We start from the raw sequence: 19,984 nt of genomic DNA on the forward strand, positions 1-19,984 counted from the left end.
ACCCTAGAGAACTTTTCCAGCATGTTTTCTATTGCTGCTCTCCTGCTCTTTCCCACCCCAGCAGGAACAAACCTACAGCTCTCCAAAGGCTTCTGTTTTTCACCACTGGGCTCTTGCACGTGCTGCTCCTTTGGCCCACAATCTCCGTACTGCCAGCCTGCCTGGGAGGGAATTGGTGGCTCAGTGGTAGGATTCTTACCTTCTATGCAGGAGATGCAAGCTCGATTCTCAGTCAATGCGCCTCATGTGCAGCCACCGTTCACCTGTCAATGCAAGTGGTGTGTTGCTACGACGTTGAATAGATTTCAGCAGAGCTTCCACACTAAGATGGATTAGGAAGAAAGGCCTGGAGATCTACTTCCTAAAACCAGCCAGTGACAACCCAATGGTCTGACCCACAACTGATTGTGGGGATGGTGCAGCACTGGTCAGTGATTCATTCCTTTGTGCATGGGGGACCGCCATGACTCAGAAGCCAAACTAACAATAAGCCTGTCTGAAAGACTCCTTTATATTCTCAAAACCCAGCCCACTTTCACTTCTTCTGTGAAGCTTTCCCTGATCTTCCTTCGATTCTTTCCAACTCTCTTTCTCCACACCTCTGAGTGATGTCTATCTCTATGGCTGTGTTCTTCATACTGTAATGGGTCACGATCCTATTTCTCCACAGGGGAAGACAGAAGAGTATGGCAGTTAGAGTAGGCACTCTGGAGACAGCTACCTAGCTTCAAATCCTGGCTCTAGCGTGTACTACTAGCTCTATGACTTCAGGCAAGTTACAGGACTACTCTGAGCCTCAGTGTCCCATCTGTAAAATGGGGCTATTAAGCAAACCTTTCCTGTAGGGTACTGCAAGAACTAAATGACCAAACACAGTCTAAGCCTTAGCATGGTACCTGGCAAGGAGCAAAGACTTAGTAAGATTGCGCTCTTATATGTTATTTTTCATTCTATTTTTATTTAAACTGTGTACCTTTTTTTTCTTAAATTTTATTGTACTTTAAGTGAAAGTTTACAAATCAAGTCAGTCTCTCATAAAAATTTATATACACCTTGCTATATAGTCCTTATTGTTCTCCCCCTAATGAGACAGCACATTCCTTCCCTCCACTCTCTTTTCATGTCCATTCTGCCAGCTTCTAGCCCCCTCTGCCCTCTCATCTCCCCACCAGATGGGAGATGCCAACATAGTCTCATGTGTCTACCTGATCCAAGAAGCTCATTCTTCACCGGCATCATTTTCTATCCCATAGTCCAGCCCAATCCCTGTCTGAAGAGTTGGCTTTGAGAATGGTTCCTATCTTGGGCTAACAGAAGACCTGAGGACCATGACCACTGGGTTCCTTCTAGTCTCAGTCAGACCATTAAGCCTGGTCTTTTTATGAGAATTTGGGGTCTGCATCCCACTGCTCTCCTGCTCCCTCAGGGGTTCTCTGTTGTGTTCCCTGTCAAGGCAGTCATCGGTTAGACTGTGCACCTTTGAGTATGGACTGGGCCTCAGTCATCCCTATAACCCAGTGTCAGAGCATACAGTAGGCACTCATTAAGCATTTCTTAAAATTATTAATTATGCCTCTGGTGGATGGATGCCATCTTGTGCTCAGTTAAAGGCACACCATAATGCTAGTCTTGTTCTAATGGTCAAACTAAAAGAGACTAGAAAATAGATCTCAAGAGAGGTAGGCAGGGGCTGAGGGGTACAGCCACAGGTAAAAACTCACATGGGGGCTTATTCAAACTACATCCCAACTCACCACCGCCACCATCTTCTCTATATGCCCTACCGTTACCACTGATTCTCCCTTCATCCCCAACCTGGCCAAATCTCTACCAAAATTTTACTGACAGAAATATGACTTATCCTGCAGGTTTCTGGAGCAGTAACAAAAGCTTAAGATCCACTGGCCCAGTATTAATATAAGCATACTGATGGCACAGTGGTTAAAGTGCTCAGCTGCCGATCAAAAGATCAGCGGTTTGAACCCACCAGAGAAAGATGTGGTAGTCTGCTTCCACAATGATTTATAGCCTTGGAAACCCTATGGGGCAGTTCTAATCTCTTATAGGGTTGCTGTGAATCAGAGTCGATTTGATTGCAGTGGGTTTTGCGTGGGTTTACGAGCAATTCTAATCTCCAACAGTCTGTTCAACAGTCTCTTCCTCATACTTTTAGATTTACCCTGTCTTAGTTATCTAGTGCTGCCATAATAGAAAAACCACGAGTGGGTGGCTTTAACAAACAAATTTATTTTCTCACAGTTAGGCCGCTAGAAGTTCAAATTCAGGCACAGGCGCTAGAGGTAGGCTTTTCTCTCTCTGCTGGTGCTGGGGGGAAGGTCCTTGCTTCTTATCACCTTCTGTTCCTTGGCTCCTTGGCGATCTTCACTGGCCTGGCATCTATCATCCCCCATCTCTGCTTGCTTGCTTAATCTGTGCTTTTATAGAGTGAAACCTGTGAGAGCCGGAGCTCAACAGGACTGCCTTGTTTTTCCAGGTCTCACGAGTTTTCTGCCTTTGACAGGGTGGAGTCTTACCACTTTTCTATAGCTCTCTATTAGTGGAAAATACTTGAGTTTTCTTTCTCTGACAGGTTTTTACCTTATACAGGTTCCAGTTTTCGCAGGTTTTATGGTACAGGCAGCCCCCAATTTATGATGTATTCGAGTTACGATGAACCACACTTACAACAGGCTGTTTCTTTTCTTCTGTTGTACATTTTATCATCAGTAATATACTGCACTACATAATTAGCTGATGTCATCATTCTCAGATGTTCACTCACAGATGTTCAATTTTATGATTTACTGTTCAAACTGCTGGATTTATAGACATTGATAACAAAAGGCAATAATGATAAAAACTAAAAAAAAAAAAATGAGGTATTTGACTTGCATCAGAACCAATTTATGATGGATTCGTCAGAACAGAACTCTGTCTTAAGTCTGGGACTACCTGTATTTCAAAAGACACTGATTTAAGACATACCCTGCATTAATACTCCCTCACTGACAAAGAAACACCATTCCTGAATGTGATCATAACCAGTACAGGAGTTAGGATTTACAACACATATTTTTGGGGGACAGGATCAACCCATAACATACCCATTCTTCTCCTTTCCTGGGATGATATCTGGATATGCAGTGAGGTGGAACCCCCTTTAATTTACAGACAAGGCCCTGCAACCCTGAATTCCACTGTGCTCCATGTGTGTCCCTGATCCTGAAAGACAGGGTGTCTCTTCATTCCCTCCAAGGTCCCCTGGTTTTACTGAAGGCAAACAGAGATGACCAGCAGGTGAAACAAGCATAAAAATGACTGAGTGTTCAATATACAGGCTTTCCAGCTCATGTGGAGTCCCAAAGGGACTGTTTCCCCAGTCCGATGTCTTCCTGCTGCACAGGGCTCCCTGGCACGGGTGCTGGGTGAGGGGTTCAGTAAGACAGGACATCGGGAGCTTGGCGCAGCAGCTGACTCATCCCTAAAGGGGCTCTCTCTTTGGCACTCTGACCGCAGAGAATGATTTCAGCACAGCTTCCACTTGGAAGGGAAAGGCAGCATTAGACACCAGAATGCAGGCGATCTAGCTTCCTTAGGGACCCTGTTCAAGAGGAACTATCAACTGGTTTAAAGAGTAACAGCTAAGGGAAGGGTCTGGAGCTGTGCAACTTTCCTGCTGTGTAAACTTGGGTGCATCACCTTCCCTCTCTAAGCTGCAGTTTCTTGTTTATAAAATCAGGTGGTAGCTTCCAAGCTTTTTTTTAAGCAGCAAAGTCCCTTTTTTATTTCCCCTAAATGAAATCTTCCGGGGAGACTCCAAGATACGAAACATACAGATGTAGCCACTGTGACTGAAGTGCATTTGTGAGGTTCACGAAGTCCCACCTACTTAAGACTCTCTCTCTCTCACCTCCCCCACCCCCTAGGAGGCCCAGCATCCTACAAATTCCTGAACAAGATCATCTTTCTAAGATGGCAGCAAGTTGAAACATATCAGGGTGTTACTCATAATGGAACTGAGGGTGCCTATCTTTGTGACATGGCTGAGCAACAGACAAGATTATTATTTTCTTTAAAATAGCACTAGGAGAAATTTCAAACATGGTCAAAACAAGAAAGAATCTCCATACTCCCATGACTTAGCATCAACACTCACTAACTTGTGGCCAATCCTGTTCCATCTCTACCCTACCGACTCCCCACCCCCAATATTATTTTTAATCAAGTTCCAATATATTATCATCTCTTCCATAAATATTTCAGTGAAGATTTTGAAAAACTAAGCCTCGATTTCATTACCACACTGATGTACCCAAGTTCACACGGGAGGTCAGTTTTTGATCTATGTGCCATGAAGTGTCATCAGTTTCAATCACCAGGAAATGCCCTTGCCTCCACGTCACCCCAAGGATGGGAGAGCCGGCTCCATCCAAACAAACCTTTCCCATGAACCCCAGGCCCAAAAGACACACACAGGACCACTTCACAGAACACCCAACCACCTGGGTGGGCTTGGTAAACAACTGTCATTTTTCCATGAACCACAGCCTCTCCACCGCACCTCCCAGTGCCCCAACAACTTCACCATCTCCTCAACAGCCTCCACATGAGGTGAGCGCAGAAGCTCCAGCCTACTGGAACAGACTCAAATTAGGACTACAACCTTCAAACAAGGAATGGCATACATCATTAGCAGGTAGCACTTACTGAGAACTTAATACGTACTAGACAGCAGGCTGAAAGTTTTAGTCTATCAATTCCTTTACTTCTTTTTACAACCCTATGATGTAGGTATTGTTATTACCCCAATTTTCCACCTGAGGAAACATAAAGGCATAAAGAGATTAAGTAATGAATCCAGGATAACATGGCTGGTAAGGGGCGCAGGGAGGCTGGGAGCTCAGGTAGTTTGGCTCTGCAGCCTGAGTTCTTTTCCAGTGGAAAAGTAAAGAGGTGCCATGCTTCTGTCCAAGAAACCATCACCCACACATGTTTAAATCCATCAGGAGAAAAGTCCTATCAACTTTCTGGAATGAGGGTCAGGATGACAAAGGCCCTAACACCGAGGCCCCGCTACCACCAGCTGTATGGCCTTAGAACAGGCATTTCACCTCTTTTAAGCTCCATTTTTCCATCTGAAAGGCGAATGACTGGCCTAGATACATCTCTCATAGGATTATCTGTAAGGGGGTGAGGGAACAGAGTCTTAAGACTTTGAAACTTGGAGTCCAAAGGACTTGGTTCAAATCCAGTTCAAATCTAGGCTATGAGACCTGCAGGCTGTGTGACTGTGGTAGGTAATTTATCAGCTCTATGCCTCTGTTTCCTCATTTGCAAGCACTAAATGAGATAATGCATGAGAATGATGACTAGCATCTGGCATGTAACAAACACCCGATAAACAAGATATTATTATTATTGTCGTCATCATTATCATCATCACCTGAAATGTCACAGGAAGAACTCCTGCCCCCTAAACATAGGAAGACTTTATAATCTTATTTGGAAGGATAACCTGGCTAACACATTTTCAAATTTAAATCCTTGAACAACTAAGTTTGACTCAGAGTGGAGGGTGGAGGGTAGGTGGTTTAAAGGTAGGCAACTGTATCCTGGGCCCCTCACCTGGGGAGGAAGGAGGAGGTCCACTGCTGGGTCCCCCTGTCATGGTAAGTCCACACTGTCTCCAGTGTGATCCTCCCACCACACTCCTGCTGCAGACACTACCGGTAACCTAAAGGGTCTTTAAAACTATACCACATGAACACATCTGTATCTTCTGAATTATAATGACAAGGTTCCTATGGCAACCTTCGTTTCTAAAGTTTAGGTAGTGCAAGACAGGAATCACTTAGCACCTGGCTGATGGGTGAAACACCTTGAAACTGCATTTTTTTCCTCCACAATTAGAGCGAGGCCTTACTCTTGTACAACACATGACCATTATAAAGTGCTTTCACGCTCTTCCCTACTAAGTGAGATAAAGAGAAGAGATGATTATCCTATTTGTTACAAATCAAAACTCTAACGCTTAGAGTTGTTAAGAGCTCATATGTAGTAAAAACCAGGACAAGGCTTTGGGTCTTTAGACTCTCAATCCAGTGTTCTCCTCCAAGACTTCAACGTCACTTGGAGTCCTGCCTCCTCCGTTCACCCCAGTCTGCAAGGCTCTCCTGTTCTCTTACCTTCCACACCCTGACGAACATGTACCCCCCTCTGCATTCTTGCCTTCTAGCACATCCTGTATCGACCACCACGTAATGCATGAATGACTCAGCTCTCCAATTAAACTGTGCACTTTTTAAAGCAGGATTCATGCTAAACGCTATTTAAGGTAACTGTTGGCTATCTCTTCAGCAGCAATCACCTTAGTTCATTAAAGTTTTATCATTAAGAGTTTTGGCTCAAGGACTCGGACAGACATGCATGTGGCGGCATGCTTGTCCATTTTCCCATTCTTGCTTACGCTGTAGTACTTCCTTGGACTCAAGCAGACATAGCTCTGGCAACACCCTTGTCCGCTTCTCGACTTTTGTCCTTTTGAATATATACCAAATAAAACTTTCTTTTTGCTTTACTTAAAAAAAAAAAAAAAAAAAGTTTGCGCTCAGAGGTCACAAAGATCAAGGTCTGAATACCAGCTCTACCACTTTTTAGCTATGTGATCTTAGTAAGTTACTTAACTCTCTGTGACTTCATTTCTTCATGCATTTAACAGGACTTACCTCACAGGACAGGTCCCTGGGTGGTACAGTTTGTGTTTGTCTAAACCTAAAGGTTGGCAGTTCGAAACCACCCGGAAGCACTGCAAAAGGAAGGCCTGGCGATCTGCTACTATAAAGTTTACAGAGAAGAAAACCCTACGGAGCATTTCTAATCTATAATACATGGGGTTGCCACGAGTCGGAATTGGCTCAACAGCAACGGGTTTGGTTACCTCATAGGATTATTATGAGAATTAATGAAAGCTTGATTGAGGTTGTTGTTGTTAGGTGCCGTCGAGGCAGTTCTGACTCATAGCAACCCTATGCACAACAGAACAAAACACTGCCCAGTCCTATGCCATCCTTGCAATTGTTATGCTTGAGCCCACTGTTCCCGCCACTGTGTCAATCCGTTTTATAGAGGGTCTTCCTTTTTTTTGCTGACCCTCTACCAAGCGTGATGTCCTTCTCCAGGGTCTGGTCCCTCCTGATAACATGTCCAAAGTATGTGAGACAAAGTCTAGTCACCCCTGTTATAAGGAGCATTCTGGCTGTACTTCCTGCAAGACAGATTTGATCTAGGTAATACACAGTAATAAGCGCTTGGAAATGTTATGCCATTATCAGCATTAATGTTATTTACCAATATCATTATTATTCATCACAATTTTACAGTAATGAAACCAAAGTTCAAGTATCTTGCCCAGGGCACATAGTGAGTATGGCAGCCTAGGAGGGAATTCCAAGACACGACAAGCTACTTCTTTTATAGCCCCCACTATATAGCGCATAGTAGAAGCTTACCAATACTAAGGAATTACAGAAAATAAAACCTGTAAGGAAATCAAGTGAATTATCTGGTCAATCCCCTCATCTGCAAATCAGAAAATTTAGGCCCAGAAGATAACATGCCTTCCTAAATAGCCTTACTCAGTATCACCCAGCTACTAAAAACAACCTACACATTTGTATCATGATGTCTAGTTACCAAACTTTTTTCCACATGAAACATAATGCAAAGCCTTCCGTCAAAGACCACCAGGAACACACCAGAAGTCAAAGGAGGTTGGGTTTACCTGCTCTTTGCAATGAGGGAGGCATGACAGTGGGTATCTCAGGAGGAGGGTATGAGGAGGAACTCTTCATAGCATTTAGGCTTGTGCTCAGTGATTTGGGGAGGATTCAAGGAACCGAAGATTTGCTCTGGATTGGATCACAAAGCAGGAATTCAATGGCCAGGAACCTCCATGATTTGTATCTGGGAGGCAGGAGAACAGAGCAGAGCTGAAGCCGTAAGCGGTAAAGCAGCAGCAGTCGTTCATGTGAGCTGAGAGACAGGAAACGTCTGGTCAGTTTTGTGGCTGGCACGGTGTTCCTGATTTTATCTGTGCTCAGGCTTGATTAGAGCGGTCATGTTTTTGTCTCGCTCCGCCATCATCACAGAGTGGCCCTGTCACATGTCAGTGTTCTGTGAAATTGTTTATGTCCAATAGGAGAATGCCAGGGTCTGGCTGTAGGAGCCAGGCCAGCTCCAAGCTGACAGCAGTCTGAAGCTGGGTGGTGGCTGTTCTTCATTTTTCCCCTTTTCTCAATAACTCGTTCAACAATTCACAATACCTATTTGTGTCAGGCAATTCCAAGGGGGCCAAGGTGCAAAATAAACAAAGATCTCATCCCTTAATGAGGTTACATTCCAGGAGAGGGAGAAAAAGATTAAAAAGAAAGAAAGAAAGAAAGAAATTACTCCATTCTCCTGGTACAACAGAGAAAGAAAGAAACCCAGGAATCATAGAAGGAAATGGACCGCAGGTCTAATTTGCCTCCATGAACTACCTCCTTTGCCATGAGACCAGAAGAAATAGATGGTGCCCAGCTATTACCGAACGTTTTGATCAATGACCCAATAGTTGGATCCTAATCAAAAAGATGAAAAATGTAGAACAGAATTTCAAATTCTTATGGAAACCAGGCTTACTGAATCCACTGAGACTGGGGGAAACCCTGGATCCATTGCCCAGAAATAACCTTTAAACCTTGAACCAAAACTATCCCATGAGGTTATCTTTAAATAACAATTTAGCTGAACTAATAAAGAGTTTTTTTTTTTAAGAGTGTTTGTCTTGAGCACGGCCCCCCTTTAAAGAATTACCTATACAAGATCAAATTCACCACAGTAACTCTAAAACACAGATAAGAACTTTAAGGGGCAGAGAGTCTAAGTTAATGGTAGTGAGACAGTATGGACAAATCAGGAACAGATTACCCAGTAAGCAAGGCATACACAGGCTTAATTGTGCTTACTTACTAATCTGTAGTGCACAATTTCACCTGGTTTTCACCGCATCATGTGAAATTGTGCTATACAGATTAGTAAGTAAACACAACTAAGCCCCTGCGTACCCTGCTTACCTAAGTCCGTGGGTACCTTGCTTACCGTAAGCCAGTATATACTTTGCTTATTGTAAGCCAGTGCATACCGTGCTTACTGGTTAACCACCCCCAGCAGAGTTAGAATGATGATGACACGATGGGAACTATGTAACCACTGTCTTTGATCTGTACTTGCAGAAACTGTTGAATGGGTGTATGTTTTGTTGTGTATATTTTCACCAAAAATAAAAAATTAATCAAGCAGTATATTAAAAGCTGATAAGTGAAACAGAAAAAAAGAAAAAGGAGATCAGGGTAAAGGGGATTGGGTGTGCCAGGCGAGGAGCAGAGTTAAATAGGGCGGGCAGGTGAGGCCTCCCGCATATGAAATTCAAACAGACTTGAAGGAAGTGATGGAGGTGACCATAGGAAAGCAATCCAAAGAAAAATTAGCATCATTAACCCATTTCAGAAATGAGAAAAGTGAGACTTGGAGAGGACAATGAACTTGTTCAAGACCACCTAACAATTTAATGGTAGAGCCAGCCATAACCCGGGTCTTCGGATTGCCTGCCACACGCTGCCTTTCCTAAAATCAACTGGATGTGAGTTCACTCTTACGCAGGACTGAATCCAGAAACAACTCCAGACTTAGGGGAGAAAGCGTGGGCTCTGGAACTAGAAGCAGCTTCTGCTTCCTCACTCACATACAGATTTGTCTGTTGTTGTTATAGCTGCCGTCTAGACAACGCAGACCTTGCAGATAACAGAACTCAAGGTCGCAGGTCCTGTGCTATCTCCAGGATCTCCGATATGTTTGAACCCCACAGCTGAGGCTATTATGTCAATCCATTTCATTGTTTTCACTGACCTTCTACTTTACCAAACAGGTGTCCTTTTCCAGTGAATGGTCTTTCCTGAGGACGCGTCCATAACAATGTACCAAGTGCCTGGGCAAAAGAACTGCCCCACCCCCCACCCCGCATCCTGAGGCACATTCCAACAGCATTAATATACAGCCAGCTTGTGACAAAGTTCTGTTTATTTTAGAAGCATAAACAGTGGAACTGAGAAGGTGTGATGAGAACAAGGCCCCAGTCCTCTCGACAGGGCCAGCTCTAAACCCAAAGCTTTCCCCCATCCCTCCTACTACCCCCCCGCACAGGCTGTGTCTGTGTGATCAAGGCTGACCCAGCAGCCTTTTCCTGTGGGGAGAGGGTATGAGGACCACCTGGGCTGAGGTGAGTCTTCCATGAGAGTGGGAGTGCGGCTAGTTGGCTCTGGAACCCTCCGGACCAGGTGAAAAAGGCCAGAGGGCCCAAAACATCCTTGGCCAGGAGCACCCTAAGCCAGCTTTGTCGGTGCCTGGGACAAAGTCACATTCTGGAGAGGAAGCTACGGTGCCCCCTCTGGTCCGATGGCACCAGGCTGTCTGCAAAGCACTTCACATGTGTGATCTCAGTGACCCCAGAGGTAAATCCTCATCCAACAGAAGAGAAAATGAGGCTTTGAACATTTAAGTCCCTGTTCAACCCTGCATAAATGATAAGAGGCAGCATTTATTTTCAAACCCAGGCTGCATAATTGCAGAGCTCATTCAACATATGTTTACTGAGGGACTTCTGTGTGACAAAGGAGTCCCTGGGTGGCGCAAATGGCTAAGTGTTCGACTACTAGCCAAAAGGGTGGCGGTTCAAACCCACCCAAAGGCACCTCAGAGGACAGACCTCATGATCTACTTCCAAAAAGTCACAGCCTTGAAAACCCTATGGAGCAGTTCTACTCTGCACACATGGTATCACCATGACTCAGTATCAACTACACAGCAACTAGCAACAACAGCTGCTATGCAAAACTGCAAACACCAATTTAATGTTCACAGATACATGCATCCTGTTGCCATCGAGTCAATTCCAACTCACAGCAACTCTTTAGGAGAGAGTACAACTGTCCTATAGTGTTTCTGGGGCTGCAATCTGTCTGGAAGCAGACTGCCACATCTTTCTCCCTAAGAGTGGCTGGTGGGTCTAAATCACCAACTTTTTGGTGAGCAGCCAGTACCTAACCACTGTATCACCAGGCCTCCTTTAGATACATGTATGTGTATCTGTATATAATGCCTAATAATAACTACCTCACAGATAGTTGTGAGGCCAAATAAGTATGCCTAAGTTACCAAGGGCACTAAAAAAAAAAAAAAAAAACAGCTCCCTTTCCACATATGCTGCCTTGGAAAGAGCTTGGTTCCATGCGCATGCCCACGAGGACAGGGACTTGGTCTGTTTTTGTTGTCTTCTTTATCCCCAGAACCTGTCTTGGGATGTTGTTATTGTTACTGTGTACCACAGAGTCAATTCCAACTCATAGTAACCCTACAGGACAGAGCAGAACTGCCCCATTGGGTTTTCTAGGCTATAATCTTCACAGGAGCAGATGGCCGGGTCTTTTCTCCCATGGAGGAGCTGGGAGATTGAAACCACCAACCTTTCAGTTAGCAGCCCAGCACTGAAATGTTGCACCACCAGGGCTCCTGTTTTGGGGTAAAAAAAAACCCACTGCTGTTGAGTCGATTCTGACTCATAGCGACCCTATAGGACAAAGTAGTACTGGCCCCTTAGTGTTTCCAAGGAGTGCCTGGTAGATTCAAGCTGCCAATCTTTTGGTTAGCAGCGGAACTCTTAACCACTACACCACGAAGGATAGGCACTAAATATTTATCGAATGAATGGATGGAGGAGTGGAATGGAAGCAAAATCCTCCTTTGGCTCTTTGCTTTCAATGCTCCAGGAATCCCCAAGAGCATCTCTCAGTTCAGTTGTGGGCAAGAGGAAGCAAGTGTGAAAGTAAAACTACTTCCAGCAGGTCCCCACCCAAGCATGCAGACAGGCAGTAGCTGGAGGCCCACAAAGGTCTCACTGGACACTGCTTTAGATGCTGAACAAGAAGACTAAGCTTCTTCTTGGGGATTTAGTAGGCTACCAGAACACTCTAGAATTGACCCCCAAATCCATTTGTATCAGAGAAATAAAACAAAAACAGCACCACATTTAAGTAGCTAATATACCACAATGTCAGAGTTGATAAAAGCAATTATTAACGTGCCTTAAAAAAAAAAAAAAAAAGCATCTTGCCCTGGGCACAGATGACAAGCCACAAGGGATTGGTCAGGAAGCTTTGTTAAATACAAAACAAACGCTAAAATAAAAGTGACGATTAATTTCTTTAGCAGTTGCCTGCCGAAAAAAAAAAGCCTGGGTCCTCAAAATAGCTGTTTCCAGTCTCAGGAAGAAGGCCGCTTCCAGAGCTCCAGGGCTGACCTTTCCACCGACTGCTCACATCACCCCTCTCCAGCATGTTCCTTCATTTTTTAAAAAATACAAAGCAAGTACCCACCCCCATGCTGTAATCAAGCTCCTTTACTCACTTGAAGGGTAACCTTCACAAAAAAGAGGGCACTTGATACATTCCAGGAAAGTAAAAATAAAACATAATTGAAAAGATAGCCTAATCATCAAGGCTAATTGCACAGCAAGAGGAAAGCGCCCCCACCCCGGCCCCCCTCCAAGTATCTCTGGTTTATTAAAAAAGGGCCAATCTACCAAAGATGAACTGTCTTACTGGTCTAAGAACAGAAGAAATCTCCGAGACAGTCTTCCTTATACATATAAAACTAAAGTTTTTGAAAAAGCTATTGGTGACATATTTAAATGATAAGGGAAACCTAACACGTCTCATGTCTCATGTCTCATACCAGCTGATCGTGGTATTAAAGAAACAGAGGAGCAGGACTACGGGGCATTCAGCAGAGAGAGAGGGGTGCTTTCTAGCCAAGAAAGATTTGGAATCTTTCTGGAGAAGGTGGTCTCTAAGCTGAGCCTTGAAGGATGGGTGAGAAGTGGAGTGAGCATTGAGAAGGCTCTGGTAATTTGCTGGCCACTCCACCTGCCCACTACCTGTCTGTCTGGCACAGAACTAAGCAAGAGACCTCAGAGCTTAAGACAGCCTGTCATCCTTAACTAAGGCTGCACACAGGATCACCTGAACCCTTGCTTTCAAAATACACATTATCAAGCCCTGCCAATGAATCAGAATTTCCAGGGTGGGGCTTGGTAAGCTTTCCGGAAAAGGTCCCTAAGGAGTTTCTGCCAAGTTGCTCTCCTTAAAAGGAACCCTGTTGGTGCAAACAGTTAAGCACTAACAGAAAGGTCGGTGGTTCAAACCCACCCAGAGGCTCTCTGGGAGAAGGGCTTGGTGATCTGCTTCGATAAAGATTATAGGCAAGAAAACCCAATGGGGCCATTCTACTCTGCCACATGGGGTCGCTATGAGTCGAAATAGACTCAAGAGCACCTAACAACAAGAATCTCTCCTTAAGAACCACAGATCAACACCATTATCTCATTTTTCAAAGAGGAGCAAATGAGGCTTAGAAAGGGGATTCCTTCCTTAATCATTCAGTGAATACTGACTGAACACTTGTGGATATGATACACAAAAACACCTGCCCTCATTCCACATTTAGCTCACTGAATCATTGCATTACACCATAAGGTACTGCCCTCATCCCCTTTTTACAGATGAGGAAACTGAGGCACGGAAAGGTTTCAAGTCATAATGAGAGGTCAGAATGACTGAGGCATTCTGAGAAGCAGTCCTCTCCTCAGTGCTGTTTATCAAGGGCCCCCTGTGCCACAGCCCTTCACTAGCACCTGGGTGATGAGTAGGCAGAAGGAATGGCCCCTGCTTTTAGGAACGGTGGAAGAGGCACCAATGGTGTTCAGTGTGAAAGTCTAGATTGAGGACAACACAAAGAAGAGGGGCAGTGGAAGAGCGCTCCATGCCAGACTTCTCCTCCCAGGGTGTTTTACTGTGACCCAGAAGAAAGAAACCGAAAGAGAACGCCTAGCCAGGTGCAGGGCCCAACCAGAATGTTGAATCATGGCAGGAACAGCTCTCAGGCGGCCAGGCTCCTCTGGAAACGCTCTCCATCCACACAGCCAAGCGTAATTCCATGGGACCAATCCTGATGGAACTAGCTGTGTGGCCAGGTCTCAGCCATCTCCCACTCTCTCAGGACCCTGTCGTTGTTGTGAGCTGTCATCAAGCCAGTCCTCGATTCGTGGTGTCTCCATGCGCAGTAGAATGGAACGAAACACTGCTGGGTCCCGTGTCATCCCCATGATAAGTTGTGGATGAGACAGTTGTGAGGCATAAGGTTTTCAGTGGCTGATTTTCAGAAGTAGATCATCAAGATTTTCTTCCTAATCCATCTTGGTCTGGAAGCTCCACTGAAGCCTGTTCAGCATCGCAGCAATGGGCAAGCCTCCACGGAAAGACTGCATGAAGTGCATTGGTCCACAGGTCACTCCAGTGGAAGGAGAGGATTCTACCACTGGACCACCAACTGCCCTCCTAAGTGCCTTAAACCAAAAGCCAAACCCATTGCCGTCAAGTCAATTCTGAGTACAACTGCCCCATAGGGTTTCCAAGGAGCGCCTGGTGGATTCGAACTGCCGACCTTTTGGTTAGCAGCGGTAGCACTTAACCACTACGCCACCAGGGTTTCCCCTAAGCGCCTCAGTTAAGACCAAATTAAGAGACTAAAATTAAGCTTGTGAAGTCTCTCCAGTAACTAAGGGTGATAAGTAGAGAGCTCAGCAAAGAGAACAAGATGCAGACAGAAAATTCCACTGGGACTGAGAATTAGAAACTGTTTCCAGGTCCTTGTGAGGAAGCCACTGGATCTTCTCCTGTGGGAGACACCAAGCCCTGGACTTAGAGGAGGACTGCACCGAGCCCAAAGTCTGGCCCTTCCACTGAGCCTTGAGATCATTAGGCAAGTCACTTAAGCGCAATCCACTCAGCTGGGAAATGGAGCTTGCAAAGGTTTCTGTGCAGACTGAAGAAACAGCACTGGGAGTGCTCTAAAGTGGCTGATGGATCCGAATGTTTCTAAACGTAAGTTCTGAAAAACAGACAGGGCCCCTTTAAGGTTAGCTGCCAGATGAGCCCGTCACTGTCTTTTTTTCATTTTTCAATTTTCGTTTTGCCAAAAGCATGCAGAAAAGGCTAAAATAGCATCTTCAAGTCAGGGTTCGCAGGGCCGGAAGTGCAGGACAGCCTCTGGGAGCTAACCTCATTAATCACATACCTCTTCTATTAAAACTGGAAACCAAAAGGAATATACTCTCCTCAAGGGCAGGAGAAAATCCATGATGAGTTTCTGATACCAAAACAGCGAGGAAGCCCCATATGTCAGAATTCAAGAGATGTGAGTAATAAATATCCCCAACGGACAAGCAACCAAAAGAAATGATGCGGCTAAAGAAAGGTAAAGTTAACCATTCAATTGCAGTTCATTTCCAGGGGAAAGCAGTAAGAAAGCATTTATTTAAATCTTTCTTATAGTTGTTTATACACAAATGTTAGTGATTAGTAATGAATGCTCTCCTATTTAAACAAAACACTTATTTTAAATAGAAAATGATGATTAACTGAATCAGACATAAACCGGCATATCACACAGGAGATCATACCTGGGCTACCATAAACCCACCACTGTGCACTGGAGACAGCTACTCATTTATCACGTCCTGTTCGGGTGTTTCCAACCCACCAGGGGCTCCGCGGAAGAAAAGACCTGGCAATCTGTTCCCGTAGAGGTTACAACCCAGGAAACCCATAGGGCAGTTCTGCTCTGTCACATGGGGTTGCCATGAGTCGAAATCGACTCCATAGCACACAATACCAACAAGCTTAAGGAAGAGTCCCTGGGTGGCGCGTACAATTAAGCACTTGGCTGCTAAGTGAATGGCTGGCAATTCAAATCCATTCGAAAGTGCCTTAGAAGAAAGGCATGGTGACCTACTTCAGAAGATCACAGCCATTGAAAACTTTGGAGCACAGTTCTACTCTGACACACCATGAGTTGAAATCGACTTGACAGCAACTAGTTTGGTTTTTCCTGTAAGCTTAAGAAAGCACCTTGGAAGAAAGACTGGGGATCTACTTCTGAAAAATCAGTCATTAAAACCCCATGAAACAGTTACATATACGGTCACCATGAGTCGGAATCAACTCAGTGGCAACCAATAACGACAACAAAGCTTAAGGAAACACTGCTGGCCTCAAGGGAGCTATCCTTGCAAACTCAAGCCTATATCATGAAAATAATGTTACATTACTATAGTTGTGAATTTCAGAACTGCATCTCAAGATAGTCATGTTTGAAATACCAAAACAAAGGTAAGGGCTTTCCTTGAATCCGACTAACGGAGTAGATTCCATAGATCAAGAAAGTACACTCTGGAGAAACAATGGGCACCAGCGAGATAGGAACAAAAGGCCTTCACCTCCCCTCAGGATGCAAACTGGGTCCCTGAATGGGGGCTCAGAAAAAGGTACCAGCTGGATGGGTCCAAGGCCACCTCAGCCTGTAAGAGCCCCAAGAGCAGAGCAGACAGAGCCAGACTTCAAAGGCACCTGAAACCTCCAGGTCCTGAGGGTTTGAGGTCATCCAGACCTTCACCTTGCAGATGACAAAACTGAACCCACGGCAGTGGGGAGACAGCCTGGGCTCATCTAGTGAGAAAGGGCCAGGGTCAGAACCAGGGCCTCCTGCTGGCAGCCTCTGCTCTTTCTACCCCAAGCCACCTCGTCCACTCCCAGGCACTGCTCAGAGCCACCAGCCGAGCCAGCAGAAGCTGAGGCAGAAAAGCAGCAGCACTACAGCAGCCAGGTTTTTTGAGGAGCCCAGAAAATCCTCAGCCAACTTTTCTAGAACCTTCTCCATTGGACCCTTTATCAAAAGTATCTCTCCTTCATCAAAATCTTTTTCAACTCCTAGGGCTGGAGGAGTCTCAGAAGTAAAAACAAATCAGAAGTTGCATGTCGAAGAAAGACCTGGGTTTAAATGCACCTGTGCGACCTTTGGTAGAACAGTTTTCACTCAACTACTAACCTAAAGGTTGGCAGCTTGAACCCACTGCACAGTACTGCAGAAGAAAGGCCTGGCAATCTACATTCAATTACAGAAAAAAATCAACAAAATGATGCCTAACTCCTCCAGGCCTTGAAATAAGATTTAGAGAAGATAATATACACAATCTAAATAATATAGGACCTGGCACATAATACCAAAAAAATCAAAACCTGTTGCCACTGAGTCAATTCCGACTCACAGCAACCCTGTAGGGCAGAGTACAACTGCCCAATAGGGTTTCCAAGGTGTGGCTGGTGGATTCAAACTGCCTATCTTTTGGGTAGCAGCCAAGCTCATAACCATTGCTCTACAGAGGTGTTCAAATATATGTTTGCTTCTCCCACCCTCCTCATTTTCAAAATAAGAAAGCTATGGCTTAGATGCCTGGAGGGAACAGTTAAGAATTCTAGAGTCAGAATGCCCTGTCAAAACTGGCTCCTCTATGTAACCGCAAGTATGACCTGAGGAAGTGACCTAACTTCACTGGTGCTCAGTGTCCTCACCTGTAACGTGGGCACTAGAATCACCTATAGCTCAGAGAGGACTATTACAAGGATTAATGCAGGTGAAGTGCCTAGAAAGTGCCTGCACACAGAAAAGGGCTCATCACTGTGAGCCTCACTGGTATCTGCTGGGCAAAGTGAGGGCAAAGGGAACACATCCGATTGCCAGGCACCCAGCAGCCTCTTGGGCCACCCCACAGCTCCACCTGCCCACACCCACTGGAATGGTCATCCACCTGAGAGCAGGGGCCTGGACAGCGGATCCTGCAAGGCCCCTCTGCAGGCATGACTTACACCTTCAGGAACACCCCTCGAGTGTGAAGCCTTACTTCTCAGTGCCTCCCCCTGAGAGGCTGATTCGTCACCCCGGAGTCTTGGGGTGGGCGAGACTCAAAGTCGTCCTCTGCCTGATGTGTGTTAAGGAGGCGGCATGGCCCAGGCAGCCTCCACCTCAGTCAGACACACTTCCTGTCTCCTCCTCTTCTTCCCACCCTCCTTTTGTTCCCACCTGCGCAGAGAGGGAAAGGTCAGTAAGCACAGCACCGTCTTGGTGTTCTCACCAAAGCTCCACATTAAAGGAAAGCTGATATCTGCACAGAGTTAACAGGTACCTCTTCTTTCCTCAGTTAACTCGGAGGCTGAACGCAGCCACCAGCTGGGTGAAGGATGCCAACCATCTCGACTACCCACTAAGCACAAAGAACCAAGCTCTGCAGGTATGCCAGCTGATCCTCCATGCCCACCCCCTCCACCACCTACACACATACCTTTAATCTACATCAACAACAACAACACAGAAATCCCCATCACCTAATGGCCGCACATTGTCACAGAACAAGTCAGTCCTGGATTTGAATCTCAGCTGTGGGGCCTTGGACAGGTGATGAGCCTCACTTAGCCTCAGACTCTTCATCTGCAGAATCGGCACACAGACATGCCCAGGCCTCTCAGTGTTGCTTTGAGAATTAGACGCATCTCCTACCTGGCATCTGGTATCATTAGCACCGCTACCCAACCCGGCCCCCACCATTCCGCTCCAGCCTCACTGGCTCTTGACCAGCAAATAAAGGGTTTGGCTGGAGTTAGAGAGGAGTCACTTCTGCTCATCACACTTCAGCCAGGATTAGCCACATGGCCCCGCCTAACTGCAAAAGGGTAGGGCAAGGTAACATTCTCGCGTCCTTGGAAGAAGAGAACTGGATTTGGGTGAGACCCAGATGTTTCTATCACAGACACAGTCCCCTGCCCTCAAGAGCTCACAGGCAGTAGAGAGGAGGAGCTACACAAGACCATCAGAAGAAAGCACCATGGGGACTGCTGTAAGAGCAGCTCCTACAAATTGCTAAGCAAAAGGTCGGCAGTTTGACTCCACCAGGAGCTCCTCAGAAACCCTATGGGGCAATTCTACTCTGTCCTGTAGGGTCGCTAAGAGTCCAAATTGACTTGATGGTATACAACAACACAAATGCTGAGAGCACACGGAGACCTCCACTTAACTCAGGTCTAGCAGCTGGGTGAGGGGTTCATGTTTTCAGGGAGGGCTTCAATGGGGTGGTAACATCTGAATGGTGCCATGAATAACACAGAGGGTTTTTCCCAGCAATCACTGAGCAATTAGTTAAGCCTAGTCTTGAGACACCCCACCGCCTTGAGTAACACTGCAATCTTGTCTTTTCACTTTTCCTGGGGTGAAGTGTGAGCTCCCCCACACCTAAACGTAGAGAAGCCTAACTCAAACAGTGCATGCCAGATGCAGTCACCAAGGCCATGGGAAACAAAGCTGTGTGCCAGCAGATACCTGGGTCCCATGAGAAGCAGTATGGGGTGGTGAACAGCACCAGGATGGGGAGGCAAGACAGATCTGGGTTCAAATCCCAGCTCTACTAAGTGTCCTTGGGAGGTCACCATGATGTTGTCTGTGGGCTTCACGCTGTAAAATATAAGCTCTTATCAGGAGAGCTGAGTCTTTATTAGTATAAAAACTCTATTAACAAAGAAGGGTAGTCCAGTAACACAATGGTCAAAAATTGTGACCAGAAGTAAAAATAGTAAAAGCAGTAATGGTTATTACTATTGCTACCGTATCTCTATCCCCATTAGAGCTAACACGTACTGAGTGCAATCAATGTGCCAGGCATTATCCACAATATCATTTAATCCTTTTGTGATGGTTAATTTTATGTGTCAACCTGTCAATCCTTTGGTTCCCAAAGGTTTGACCAAACACTAGCCTAGTTGCTGTCACAGAGTATGTACATGCGATTAAATCAATTTGGCCTTAGACGGAGCAGATTACCTTCCATAATGCAATGTAATGTAATCACCTTCCATAATAAAATCTAATGAACGCAATCAGTCAGGCAGTTGGAATCATACCAGTGTACCTAATCACTTCCAAGTTATAAAAAGACCAGAATAGAACTGTA

At 45.5% G+C, this 19,984-nt stretch overlaps 1 protein-coding gene across 3 annotated transcripts in view; it reads right to left on the reverse strand.

Moving 5' to 3' along the window:
- LARGE1 (LARGE xylosyl- and glucuronyltransferase 1) overlaps positions 1-19,984 on the reverse strand; it is a 686,352-nt gene that overhangs the window by 598,127 nt on the left and 68,241 nt on the right. The window contains exon 1 of one of the 3 annotated variants that reach the window (XM_049884286.1): positions 200-10,035. The exons of the other annotated variants lie outside the window; for them this stretch is intronic. The gene's annotated coding sequence lies outside the window, so the exon portion shown is untranslated. Of the gene's footprint in view, positions 1-199; positions 10,036-19,984 lie in introns of those variants that run through there. 3 annotated transcript variants of the gene reach the window in all.

Source organism: Elephas maximus, chromosome 4, assembly GCF_024166365.1.
Source record: "Elephas maximus indicus isolate mEleMax1 chromosome 4, mEleMax1 primary haplotype, whole genome shotgun sequence".
Taxonomy (NCBI): Eukaryota; Metazoa; Chordata; class Mammalia; order Proboscidea; family Elephantidae; genus Elephas; species Elephas maximus.